Source organism: Myiozetetes cayanensis, unplaced genomic scaffold (genome assembly GCF_022539395.1).
Source record: "Myiozetetes cayanensis isolate MyiCay16 unplaced genomic scaffold, myiCay2020 scf16, whole genome shotgun sequence".
NCBI classification, from domain to species: domain Eukaryota; kingdom Metazoa; phylum Chordata; class Aves; order Passeriformes; family Tyrannidae; genus Myiozetetes; species Myiozetetes cayanensis.
This window is the reverse complement of record NW_026087270.1, coordinates 2,050,716-2,063,413: the sequence shown is the minus strand read 5'-3', so window position 1 is coordinate 2,063,413 and position 12,698 is coordinate 2,050,716.

Below are 12,698 nucleotides of genomic sequence, written 5' to 3'. Positions count from 1 at the left end.
AAGATGCAGAAGGTATTTCTACTTTTGGTATGGCAAAAAAAAATGACCTTTATCCTTTGTGTGAGGATCACGGATGGTGCAGGTTTTCGAATGCTGTTCAGAGAAGTAATGAGATTGAAGAATTTTCTTCAGATGTGAATTTTATTTTTAATTTGTGTTTTATGATTAAGTTTTAATGGAGCCCCTGTTGCAGATCAAATTCTGCCTTGCTATAGGGCTGACAAAAAATAAAGTAGATAAGCAATGCCAGTAAGGTTTTCATAGTAGATGAGCATTATCCAAAGCCTGATTTTGTTACCCTTGAGATATTTCACCTTAATGGGTGTTGCTCCTTCCCCTGGGAGAAGGGAGCTGTGAGAGTTACCAATTTCAGTAAGTTTTGGATTTGACCTGGTGAAATTAAGAATATTGAAATATTAATGAGAGAGAAAACCAGGAAAAATATTTTGAATTAATCTGAAACATTTATTTGTTATCCACAAGACAATCAGTGTCCAAGGAAATGAAACTTTTTTTTGGTGTCATACTGCTAACTTATGATTTTAAACATAGAAGTAAAAATATTTAAGTTATGAGTGATTAATCACTAGGGTTTTTTTAGGCCTACATAGTAGATCTGAATAAAAATTTGGTCGGGTTTTCTCCTGACAGAAATCACAACTGAATTCTGGGACTGCAGATGAGCACAGATGAAAACCAGTTCCAGTCCAGAGAAGCAAACAGACTGTCCAAAATCTGCCTGAGTAGCGTGTATGTCTTACAGTCACTGTTACATCAAGCAAACATCAGTTGTCACTTGTTAGGACCATTAACTAGACAAGTCCAAAATAAAACACAGACCAGAAAAGATACATCTTACATTCTATAAACTCTGTGGTCTGAAATCTATTAAAGCTGACAGAGAAGAGGGCTCTGAATTGGTGAGCAGGCTGATTACACCTCGTGCCTTATTCCCTATTGACTTTGGGTATGCCATACCTTTCCATTTCCGAGAGAAATAAATTAAAAGTCAGAAGTAATTTGCCTGATGGAGGGTGCAGGTGGAATTTTGCTCAGACGAGCATTTGCACATTGTGAAATCCAATTTAACCCCTTGATGGGGTATAGTTTATTTTCTTTTGTTGACAGCTTTGTGGCAGCTAAAATAGGAACCTGATTAAATAGAGACAGTGAGAGATTGAGGTCTTGTTCTAACAGCAGGAGGATCAAGGCCTCTAATCTTATCTCCCCGAACACTGAGATGAGCTGAGGACGCTGGCAGAGAGATAAGCTCGGCTATTTTGAGCTATAAAAGACCCCAAGAAAAGAGAAGAGGTGTGAGGTGTGTGGGGGGGAGATATTTTTCACACACACAAATAATACTGCCTGGCTTAAATACATTTGGGTCAAGTGCTTGGAATGTATAGGGTGTTATAAAAGCAATGATTCCATTTTACTGTATGGGCATACATCAAAGTACAAAAAATAGGTGCTTTCTTCCCTCTTTACAAAGAAAATACATGTCTGCAAATATCTAAATACAATTCATAATTTATAATCTACCAGGAGCACGGTAATAACAGTAGAGGCCAAGTGGGAGGAGAGCACTTCTGGCAGAAGTAGAATTGCTTCTTCTTTCAGTCAAACTTTTAAAATATTTTGAATGGAACAATAACATCAATAACAATAACATCAAATGACTGAGGAAAGCCTTTTGTCAGGTCTAATCTATACAGGACTCTGTGTTTATTTTTTGCTCATTTGTGTGGAAGTAACCAAAGAAATTATAGAAGTTCTGTTCCCCTTCTAGTTGTATTGGGTTTTTAGATTTTCTTGTAATACTTTGTCCCATATCAAATTTCAGGATGTTAAATAAAATTGGGAAAAAATGAAGAAAGCAAAGTAATGAGACATCAGTGGGCTTATAATTTGTTCTCCTTGATTTGCTGGGAGAATAAAATCAAAGGGGAACACTAGACACAAACATACAAAATATGTTATATACTATGACAAAGTTATTATTTTTAAAAATTAAGTTAAAACCCTCCACTTTTGCAAATGTCTTTAATTAGTAAAAGTTTAAAATGAGAGTTAAGTCAATTTAGCTCAGCCATGGTCCTGTCTCTTTATCTGTGGAGAGATGAAGATCCATGGAAGATAAAGATCTGCTGAGTGCATAACAAATAGAGTTTAATCATATACTCTTCTGAGCATATTTTTGAAACTCCACTACCCTGAGTGGTTAAGGAATAGTCTCCACCACTGTAGGGCTAAATGGGCTACTGTTGTCATGAGAGAAAGTACAGCCTGGTAGGACCATCCTGCTCTGATCAAAATACCACTGATTCAGTTCCATTCTCAACAGATTTTGATCTTCAGTTATATTTTGTATGTATATGTGTCTGTTATATACTTTTTACCATAATACATAATCAAAGCTCTCCATCAGAATGTGCATTTTTATTTCTAGCATATATTGCACAGAAGCTTAGTTTGTTCAAAAAGATCTATAATAATATCTTTTAAAAGTGCTTTAAATAGTACTTAAAAGATTAAACCCTTGGCTGTTACCTAGTTGTGATCTCACATCCTTGTGATGATTATTAACATTGATACACATTTTAAATATCCAAACTCAGGGAGTACCTCATGGCACAGTTGAACTGGACTAATTTTAGTGGTGCACTGGCAGCCAAAACTTGGCATTTTCTTAGGATTGTTGAGACAGCAGAACAGAAGATCCTACACAAGAACCACAATGCATAGGTGAGGTCAGAATTTTTCCTGGATTCCCATCTTTCTTTTGAAGTGTCCTGAAAGAGAAATTGTCAACAAACACTGGCAAACTATCTGTTTTCCTACAAGGCCTTTTGAAAATAAAAAAGGAGAAAAAATGTTCAATGTTAACAACAGCATCAAATTTCACAAGGGACTCAACTTTTGTTGCTTCTCCTGATAATTTGGGGGTGGGGCAATACCAAATTACTGGCAGTGGCTTGGTTAGAGAGGTGCTAGAGCTGTGCCCAACATGTATTAAAATTCAGCTTGTCACTTCACACTGTATTAATGCATTCATATTAGAAGTTTGATACTTATTTATACTACTTTTAGTAGGGCAATATTGAGATTGAGAGACATCTATTGATTTCTTAAAAAAAAAAAAAAAAAAGAAGAAAATTTTTCAGAAAAAAAAAGGGAAGATTTGGAACCAGCAGCAGGTCTCATTTCCAGAATGGGATACTTTAGGGTGGTGTTCATTAGAAAATGCTGTAATTATGTATTAACTACAGCAGAACCACTCTTTGGACGCTGACATTCTCCCCATTGCACTGCCAGTGCTTCCCTGCAGAGGAATTTCAATCAGAAGAGCAACATGTTTAAGAAGCTGAGGCAGATGGAATCTGAGCAGGTTGAAATGCACATACCCTGCTTTGCTTATGGATTATCCTGGGTGATCCAGGGGCTGGATTTGTGCTGCTCCCTAGGACTCAGAGCCAGTGGGGATGCTGAATAGAAATGAAGTCAGGAGTGACCCTCCCTAAACTGGGCTTCCCAGAGTGGGTATATCAGGACACCACCCATGCCTGCTGGTTAGAAATTCAGCTGTAAGAGCAGATGCAGAAAAAGAAGAGTATCAGGAACTTTCATTTTCACTAAATCAATTTTCTCGAGGCTCGAGGTTATGCTGGTTCTCCCCTGGATGATGTGTTGTGCTTAAGGGAATTCAAGGGCTTTGGCTGACTTTTTATAGGGATAAATAGACCGAAAGCACCTTTTGTCACCCTAATAAGTATTTTTCAAATACACTGACATTAATTTGACCCTTAGTTTGAAAGGACAGGTATGAAGGAAGGTAGGAGGTAATACATTACTTAAGTGTCATTTAGTTTTAATTACTAATGGAATTGCTACATAGTAATCATATGACAGTTAAATATTATTAGGAGTTTGCTCATCATTATTGGAGTTTTGCCACAATCTTTAATGGAAAAATGACTAAATCTATTATTTTTTGTAAGAAAATTTATGCATTAGGCCCTTGTTATTAATTCTGTGCTAGGTCTGAAAAGAAATTGCACCCTTTAAGTGATAATTACGGGGTATGCTGATTAGTAAACAATTTTCAAGGATTGAAGTTGCAATATCACAGTAGCTTTGAAAAAGAATCCATTTTAATATGCACTTAGAGTGTTCTTGAAGGAAAGACTGGAGTTTATTTTGTTTCTATTGACATAAAAGAAGCAGAACGCTTGACCATTTTAGTTCAGAAAGGTTGTAAACTTGTCTTTAAAGGATGTTACTGGTAATTTGTCTTAAAATATGGACATCGATGCCAAATTCATTGATGAATTTTTACCAGATGCAAACCCTCTTTTGGAGGGTTTCTTTATTTTAAATATATTTGAAACAGTCATTCTTAACAGGCCTCAGGTAGGATGCTGAAGCATCAAGTGAAGTTGCTGGTTTGGCTTTAATGCTCTGTGGACAACCATCCTTGTGGCTGAACTGCAGCAAGTGATCAGCATTTTCTTTACACAAGCACCCCTGGCTACAGAAAGGTGGAGTTTTTTTCAGGGTTTTCTTTTGTTACTAAGTTGTGGTTTTTTTACAGAGCACAGGATTTCTGCTGTTATCACAATCAGTAGTGTATTATTACCTAGGAGGGTCAACACTTTTCTGACAGCCTTTGCTCTTCATTCACATGGAAATGGCATTATGGAAATGGCAGCTGTAATCGAAGATGATAACATCTCTGCAATACCCATTCAAATCATAATTACTGAGGCAATACAAACCTGCTTACAGGTGCTGGGACAAACCTCACTGCTCCATTCCCTGCTTTACTCTGCCTTACCCTGGGAAGTTAATAATTTCCCCTAAAAGGGAAGAGAGAGTTTAAAGCAGGTGTGATTATACCAACTGATTAGCATTCATTTCTCATTGTCACATCCCGAGACAGAGGAAATTTTTGCACTCCTTTTTTTCCCCCAGCTTTTGATTGTTTGATGTAGCAATTCTAGCAACACCCTCTCAGTAGCACCTCTCCTTCTGTCTCTCATTTTCAAATCAATATATGGCTGTAATATATGAATATCCCATTAGATTTTTGTGTTGCTCTATTTATTTAGTGGTGGATATACCTACAGGCAAACGTTATGCCTGTGCAAGTATCCACACATATCCAAGTATGGAGAGGAGCAAGAAGTGGGATTGCCCTGAGCAGTGTTGTAAGAAAACTGAAGTGACACCTAACCCAGGAGCTGGACTTCATGATCCTTGTGAGCCCCTTCCAGCTCAGGATATTCTATGATTTGAAATACCCAGTGACTTTTGACAGTTCTGGATGAAGGCCAGTGGAGACCTCTCAAAGAAATTAATCAAAAGAAAAAAAAAAAAAGATAAACAAACTGGTTTGATGGGTGATCTCCAACTTTGTGATTAATGCATGAGATCTGTGGAAGAGGATCCTTACTGTCTGCACTGCACCTTATTGCACTTTATATCATTTTTTGAGCATGAAGGATGTGCTGATGGTTTCTAGAATTTCTGTATTCATTTATCAATTGATGTTTAAATGATTCACCCTTAATTATGCAACCACAGATCCCTCTATTCTTAGTGATATTTTACCATTTTTATTCTGATTAAATTTTAAATCTCATACAGAAGGACCTTTTCCTCTTAGCACCAAACAAATCTGTTACTTTAGAAATATCCTAAACCCTCAGTGCACGAGTCAGAATTGGAAGCAGATTTATAACATAACAGCCATTGTTTGTTTGCATTACAAAATAAAGTGTTCACTTGATGACAATAAAACTTCCAACAAATTAATTGCTAGAAGCCTTTGAAAGATAAAGGACATACAAATGATGGCAGATGACTCTTTATCCCCCTCTTTAATTTGTTTTGGCCATTGATTATGGTGTTTTAATCAGTGGAAGCACTGCTGAGAGTTGAATGGGCTGTGGGCAAGCGCTGTGGAAGAGTGATTTGACTGAATTCTATTGTGGAGGAGCCCAGATAGCCTGAGGTGGAGCTTTTGTGAGAATAATTCAAAGCTTGCAACAGATCACTTCATAATGGGGTTTTGATATCAATTCACCTCAATATTGGGCTGACCCTGAGCCCACTCCCTCTTCTCTGGGTGTAGTTCATGCTACATTTAAACTTGGATCTCTGCAGGCAGAATTGCTGTGCTGCAGCAAATGTCACTGCAAACTGTGCAGCCTTCCATGTCAAACCATTGAGGGGTGTATATAATGTCTTGACAACTGAACAGGAATTCTCAGGTTTATGACTAGTTAACAAGATCCAGGGGACTGAACAGGGCTCTAGAGCTTGAGTGTATTTGCACACCCCAGAGGTTTATTTTAAAATCGTTTGGATTTGCTCTGAGTGTTCACTGATCATGAGTGGAGGGTGCCCTTTACATACTCCTCATCAAAATGATGAAAACCCTGGAGTCAGGGGTGACATATGGAGGGGTATGAGTGAAGCTTTGGGAGTGTGATGATAAAGGCCAGGCTGTGTGGAATATGAACCTTCCCAGCACATGGGGCTGGCCTGTTGCTTCTCCCATTGACTTCAAAGTGGGCCATGAACTTGTTCACCAATTGTAGCTCCCAAGCTCATTTACAAATAATTATCTTGTGAAGTTATATTAAAAAAACACGAAAAACCAAAACCCACTCTTTTTCTAACAGCCTGGTCCCTGTAGCTCTTTGCAAATGTGATAATTATGATTAGAGGGAGCACACTGAATTATTAGACCTGTACTGGGATTTAATTACCAACAGTTTCAAATCAAAGGACAGTTAAAAAAAAATTCCATGTGTGGTTTAGTTACACAGGAAAAAAAAATAATTCACTCCTTCAGTTTTAGTGCAACAGGGTTTGTGTGTAGCTTGCTTTGTGCCACAGCACACTGAGTGGGAGTGTCACCTTTGGGGTGTCTTCAGGCAGCTCCCCTGGCCTTCCAGCTGAGCCCTGGCACCAGCTGGCATTCCTTCAGGTGTGTGCACTCGTGTCTGCCCTGTCACATGTCCCTGAAATGCCTGTCTCAATGCACAGGCTCCCCAGGTGAAAAACAGCCACAGACTTGATTTAAAGCAGACACCACAGCTACAGTTCAAACGGGAGCTATTTCTGGAGACAAGGCTCTTGAGGCTACAGAGTTAACATGGAACTTTCTAAATGGATTTAAACTGTCTGGTAAGGCAATTACAGCGGGGGAATTGCTACAAAGTCGAATCTTCCCGGAGCCTTGAAAATGCAGATTCTGGCTTCTACGTCACTTTTTACGTTTTTTAAAATAATTAAAAAAAAAAAGAAAAAGTAAAAAGCAAACAATAAAACTGATCAATTTGAAAATGCATAAAATCCGTAATGAAAAAGTTTGGACATGCTGAAAAAGATGAGCAATTGAGATGGGCCTAATTCCAAAGCAACTTAGGACACTTGGCAAAACAGGTGAAAACAGTTTGTTTTTTACTTCTGATCAGAAGCATTTCAATATGCTTTTGGTATGAGAGACTTCCAAGGTGTAAAAAGGGGTTCTGAATGTCTTGGAGATCGTGGCGCAAAATCAACACCGTGTGTGCTCCCACTGTGATGTTGTTGTGTGCAGCTGGGGGGTACAATGGCCAGGGAATTCTTGATCAGAATAAACAATGCTGCAGGATAAATAACGTGAGGTTATAACCTGCTTCTTAGCACCTGTTTTTCTAATGGAATCTTTTGTTCTACTCTTGATGCTGATTTCCCCCAGTGTTGCTTTTTCAGAGAGTTTCACAGCATCCAAGTGCTGTGTGGACAGCTCTCCAAGTGGAGAGCTGTCAGAGCACTGGGAAAACAGGGGGGTGAAGCAGGATTTGTATATTCCTTGCTGGTAAGATTTAAGTTATGGTGGTGTCTTTGTTTTCTGGAAGGTGGAAATGGGGTTTTGAAACCACTTGGGCAGACAAAGGGGACCTTCCTGTGCTGCCTCTGGGTGTGTGTTCAGACACATGAAAGGGAGGCAGGAGCACTGCTCCCCCCTCCTTTCTCAGCTCCTCCTGCACTTTTAAAGAATGGCATCTGTCACAGCGTTCTCTGTGGGATTTATCCTGGGTTTTTTGGTAAGGAATGATTTATGAACCCTTCCAAAGCAAGGCCCACTGTCAATCTAGATGAAGGAGTACCTCACTTTTGTGCCCAGATTAGACTTTCAAGTTAGCTAGGAATCAAATTGTTTAATTCCAGAAATACACACAGGTTCACTCTGGGTGTCAGTGGAAGTAAATAGTTAAGGTTTCTGTGCAGTAAGGGATTTGTGTATTAACAGTTAAGATTTTACCACTATTTAGATGCCTACATTTTATTTCATTCTCATATCAGCTGCTAAATACTTTCAAATTTTGGCCCCCTTATTTCTGTCATTGTACATTACTGGAATCCCTTGTGCTTCTCTGAGGTCTGAATATTTTCACTTAATTAAATCAACATATTAAGGGACTTGGTCAGACTCAGTAACTGTCTAGGACGGGATGTTTTGGCTTCTTTAGGAGACAAAAGATGATATGAGATTCAATGGCTCTGTGTCAAAACTCAGGAAATTTAGTTGAGAAACAAGGTGATTTTTGTTTTTCAGAGAAGTTAAGTAACAACTGAATTAATTTACCAATAGTTTAGTGCATTCCATGTCAGTTTCAATTTGGGTTTTCTCTTGTTTTGGTTTTGGGTTGTGGTGGGTTTTTTGTTTGTTTGTGGTTTTTTTGTTTGTTAGGGTTTTTTTTCAGATTTAACAGTTTTAAGGACTTTGAAAGGGATTCACTGAAGCAATCCTATGATCTCTCAATCAGATGTTACTACATCATGTCTGGGCTTTGTCATTTCTGAATTTATAAGTACCATTCATGTTAGTGGCTGAAGAACTGACTTTTAAGGCCCCAACCTTTTAAAGTGTATGGGTACATGAACCTCAACGCCTGGGATTAAGTTGTTTATCTGCATGTATTTGTAACAATTAATACTGTTGAGATGGAACTTGGTGTGTGTGTAAGAGAGTGTCAGTATCAACTTGGTGAAAATTAACCTGTAGCTGTTTATTAAAATGTTCTCCCTGAAGCATCGTGTTGGTTGCTGTGCGAGAGGGACGTCTGGACCAGATGGACCTTGGTCTGAGTGTGACACAGTGTTCAGTTCAGCACATCTGTCAGGGAACATATTCAGAAGAAGGCTTGCATTAGATGATTTAGTTTTTGCTTTTATATCTATGAGTTTTGCTTTGGTAGTAACACTTTTACTTGTTAGGAAAATTATATACTTTTTGTAAGAAATTGTCAGGTTAAAATGGTGTTTATAAAACAGCAAAACAATAGCCTTTTCCTTGCTCTTGGGAGTAACTGGAATAATAGAAATGTTAACTTTGGTTTGGGGCATAACTGGGAAATACTGTTGCTGAAAGTTGTTGTCATATGTGCAGCTGAATAGAAACTGGTGCATTTTGGAAGTAAGTTCAACTTTTCAGCCTTCCTTTCTGGAAAGGGAATATTGAACATTCTGTAGTGATGCTGTCCTCTAACACAGAAACCTGCCTGTTCATAGATTAATTTGTAGCAAATCCGCTTTATGAGACTCAAAACCAAACATTCAAACAAAAAAAAATTTCAGTGAACACAGGTCTCTTTCTGAGTGTTATTTTCCCAATAGTCAGAAATGTTGGCAATAATAATTCTGAATGTCTTCAACAATCACTAACTTGTAGTAAGAATCACAGAGTGGTTTGGGTGGAAGGGACTTCAAAGATCATCCCATTCCAACCCTTGCTATGGGCAGGGACACCTTCCACCAGGCCAGGTTGCTCCAAGCCCTGTCCAGCCTGGCCTTGGACACTTCCAGGGATCCAGGGGCAGCCACAGCTTCTCTCCCCACCCTCACAGGGCAGGATTCTTGCCATCTCTAACCTAACCAGGCACAGAGGTGATACTGATTTAGGCGTAACAGTATGTGAAAAGTATAGGATCAGTTCTGGTTTTTAGGTATAGATCAAGCAGTTTTGTCTCAGCAATATTTTAGAATTTGTAAATCAGTTTACAAAGTAGTTCCTGCCCGGCTGAATTGCATTACTGGGCTTCTCCCTTACCCTGCCCTGTCATGTTTTCCTCCAGGAGAGCAGCCACCACAGGAAAACCAGCACCACAAGCTCTGCATTAACACTGCCACCACACATCCCCAGGGACTATTCAGCTGAATGAAGGCTGAGATAACTAAGCTGGCAAGAGGCTCAGTGGTTGGAATAAAAACAGCATCAGCTTTTCAGATCATACCCTTCTCTAATGTAATTAAATTCTGAGTCATAGACCTGGAGTGAGGCACGATTCCAAGCGGTGCTGCGCTTCCTGAAGGTCAGCTGGAGAGCACTGTGTTTCATCAGGTGCAGGCTGGAGTGATGCAAGTTCCCTGGTTAGGTTTGCATCTGAAGAGCTTCCCAAGGCCTGAGTTAGCTGGGAAATTTTGCGTTTAAGCAAGAAAATATAATAACATATGACTCTGCTGCTTAAAGTTATCATATAGGGAAGAGTGCACGTGAAGTAGAAAGATTCAGAGTCTCCCTTTGCCAGGTTTTGTAAAGCAGTGGTGTCAGTACTATGGCTTGTCCTATTGCTCTTCTAAAATAATGAGTCTGATGAAGAGCATTCAAAATATCTTTGATTCATCTCCTCATAGGTGTGCATTTACTATTAAATCTTGCTGGTTTCTTTTTTTTTTTCCCTGACATTCCTGCTTTTGTTATGTTTTATCACTTGCCCATGTCTGATGCAGATGAAGGAATTCCTGTCTTCCCCACTGGGTGAGAGAATCCAACTGATTATGAGAATTCAAGGTGTGGCCTCAGCAGTGCCAAGTTCAGAGGGACAATCACTTCCCTAGTGCTGCTAATCATGATATATATAGTGTATGTACCTCATGATACATCATGTCTTCATACAACATCTTATTCTTTTCCATAAATATCAGGTCCTTCAAAACAGGCTTATCCCTGCAAGCTAATTCCCATCTTTGACACGTGCTCAAAACAATGAGAGTACAACCTGCATCCAAATATGTCTCTATGTGTTCCATGTCCCCAGGAAAAGAGATTTGAAGGTATTTAGCTGTGTACAGTAAAGATTTAACGTTGACAGTTCTCTGTGCCAAGAGAAACAGTTGTTTGACAGTAGGGGTTACTCTTTTTACTCTTAATACAGGTTCCCTAAATACTATATAGTTAAGAATTGGATCTTAGTGTAGCCTGGACATTATCAACATTTCTTTTTGCTTGGAAATAGAAAGAGAAATTTGTATTTTATGAGGTATAAATATTCTGAAATAAGTGCAATTTTGACACTTTCATTGAAAATCAAACATTTTAGGATCCCCGAACTAGAGATGATTGCTTTTTACTGAAATAGCATGAATTTTTAAAAATTGATTCAACATATTTCAGGTGTCCATGTCCTGTGAAACTTTAATGATATTTAGGATTTGTTTGATGTTTATGAAACTTATTTGGTTTCTAAATAAATGTGTTGATTTTTTCGTAATTGTTGAGCAATTGATAGCTCTTCAGGTAGGACCTTAACAGTGTATCTCATAACTCAGCTCTCCTAAAACTATTAACTTCAGTACATGGATCCTGGGGATTTCTGTAAAGTGAGATGGTCTGGGGGAATGTTCATGAACAAACTGAACAAGAATAACTTGGATGTGACTGTCTCTGAGTAACAGAGAAGACTGATACTTGTGTCACTTGCAGAAAGTGATTTATAGGTTAAAGAGAAAAAACTCATAACAAGGTCTGAAGAAGTTGCAGTCAGTCATTAGGAGCTGCTTAGAAGCCTGATGGTGAAGACTTTCTGTAATTCTTCAGAACTACCTAATTTCTTTATGAATAATCTAGTTGCCTCTGGCAGTTGTCTGCTACATTCTCAGATAAATATTTTAAACTAAATTAGACCTAAATTCTCATACAATTAACTTTTTTGCAATGTTCATCTCAGCTTCCATGGATGTTGGGGCTTTACAGATGCAGTGGGCAGGGAAAATATAGTGTTTCATTCATAGCTTCACTAGGAACCATTGAGAGTCTCTGCCAGAAGTTCCAGTGTTCTCACAGTCATTCTGTTGTATCGTTGCTCATGATCACGTGGGGTTTTCCACCCTTCACCGTCTCTGAGGAAGAGTTCACCAAATAAATTGTTCAGCATGGTAGGAATCTGCTGAGCACTTTAATTGGCATCCATTAAAAGTGCAAAGCTGTTCTGCTCCAACCAGACATCCTGAGATGCACCTACAAAGGATCTTGATTCCATAGGTAATGAAAAATTAAGCAAGCTTTGACCAAACCTTGGGAATGTAACTCAGCAGTTAACGGTGGAGACCCAATTAAAATACTTTCCTTGTACTTGTTTTTAAATATTCATGCTATTGAACCATTCCCACTTAATGCATAAATGACAACATAACATCCAACTGTAACAGTTGGTGGAAGCCATTTTAAGTAGCAGTTTGGAAAACGGAGATGGATTTTAATTTGCAGTGCCAGTTGAGCTGTAATAAAAGCTAGTATTCCAGCTGTGAAAAAAAAATAAATAAACCCCAGCTTGGTTTAGAGTTATTTACAGATGTGTAAGGATTTTTTTCCCCTAAACCATACAGTGGAACCATTTGGTCATTATTCCTTTCCAGAACCATTT